The sequence below is a fragment of the Canis lupus genome, chromosome 35 (assembly GCF_048164855.1).
Source record: "Canis lupus baileyi chromosome 35, mCanLup2.hap1, whole genome shotgun sequence".
NCBI lineage: Eukaryota > Metazoa > Chordata > Mammalia > Carnivora > Canidae > Canis > Canis lupus.
Genome location: NC_132872.1, coordinates 25,378,486 through 25,380,315, shown reverse-complemented (window position 1 = coordinate 25,380,315; position 1,830 = coordinate 25,378,486). Strand labels below are relative to the sequence as shown.

Here is a 1,830-nt window from a genome sequence, read left to right as displayed (position 1 = left end):
AATCACAAACCAGTAAAAGATATGCAAAGAAGATAAAGGAATCCATATCAGCAAAGAAAGCCCAGCAAATCATGAAAGAGAGCAAGAGAAGAAAGGATCAGAGAAAAACTATTAATCACAAAACAAGAAACAAAACGGCAATAAATACATATTAATAATTACTTCCAATGTTAATGGACTAACCTCACCAATCAAATGACATGGGTGATGGAATGGACAGAAAAACAAGACCCATCTATATGCTGCCTACAAGAGACTCATTTTAGACCTCAAGACACATGTAGATTGAAAGTAAAGGAATGGAGATTTACATTTATCATGCAGATGTATGTCAAAAGAAAGCTGGGGTACCAATACTAATAACGGACAAACTAGACTTTTTTGACAGCTCATTATTTTTAATATGTGATACTCAAGGTACAAGATAATTGCATCTAATATTATTACAAATAAAAGAGAAATCAGATCAGTCATCAAGGACTCCTGAGTGAACAGCATTTTCATAACCTCCATGCTTATCATCTTTGCTTTCTGGGTGTAATTTGGTAAGATCATCAATTTGAAGAATAGAAATTGAAGCTTCTGTCACAAATTTTAAACTCTTAACTTTCACCGTGGTTGGTTCAAATACCCCTGCTTGTTTGTTGTCTTGAGGTTTACCATTGATGAAATCAAGACCAATTCATTTACGAAATTTGTGTTCTGGGTTACCTTGTCCCTCATTATGGAAAGCTCTTAACTTTGCAACTAGGTCTGTGGAATTTTGGGCAGCATTAACTGCCAGTGTGTTAGAAAAAAATAAGAAGAGATCCTGCAAACTCTGATATAGCAAGCTGTTTCTGAGGCCTCATCTGGTTTTGTAGTTCTAAAGGTATATGGAAGGGGCTGCTTCTATAGTATCCCACCTGGAACCACGGATTTTGACCCCAAAACTCTCTTCAAAACACAAAGAGCATCATGTAAAGAGCACTCCATCTTATGACACATGAAATCATTTGCCTCACATAAGATAATTGATGCAGATGTATGAGATTTAGTGCTATTTTAAAAAGTAAAGTAAAATTCTTAAATCAATGTTTTTATAAAGTAAGTCTATATTCACCATAAGCACCTTGGTTGAATCCTGCTTGCATGATTCAGACATTAAAGCAATGTCTGGACTTCACAGAAGAGATGAAATGGTTACTCCCATCTCCTTTTGCAACACCCTAATACTGTTCTCTCTCATGTATATAACTGCTTATATCACTAAAAGACTAGAGCAGCAATCAATGGGAAGGGACAAAATAGACTCTAACAAGAAACAAAAAAGGACACTATATAATAATAAGGGGACAATCTAGTAAGATATAACAATTGTAAATATATGCACTCAAAATGTGAACACCCAAATACATAAAACAGTTAATGGCTAACACAAAGGAACTAATTGATAATAAAACAATAATAATAGTAGAGGACTTTAACAACTCACATCAATGGACAGATCATCCAAACCAAAAATCAACAAGGAAACAGTAGCTTTGAATGACACACTGGATTAGATGGATCCAGCAAATATAGTCAGAAAATTCCACCCTAAAATAGCAGAATACACATTCTTTTCAAGTGCGGATGGTACATTCTCCATAATAGATCACATATTAGACAATGAAATAAATTTCAACAAATTAAAAAATATGGAAGTTAAATCGTACATCTTTTCTGACTACAACTTTATGCAACTAGAAACTAGAAATAAACTGCAAGAAAAGTCTGAAAAATAGCATAAATACAGTAAGGTTACATATGTTTGTAAATAAGGAATGGAACAACAAAGAAATTAAAGAA

General features: G+C 33.7%; 1 non-coding gene across 1 annotated transcript; it reads right to left on the bottom strand.

Annotated features, from left to right (window-relative positions):
- Positions 1 to 1,149: 1,149 nt before the first annotated feature.
- Positions 1,150 to 1,279, bottom strand: LOC140625273 (small nucleolar RNA SNORA20). Its single transcript, XR_012024626.1, has one exon. It is a non-coding gene; the product is annotated as a small nucleolar RNA SNORA20 (small nucleolar RNA).
- Positions 1,280 to 1,830: the final 551 nt, after the last annotated feature.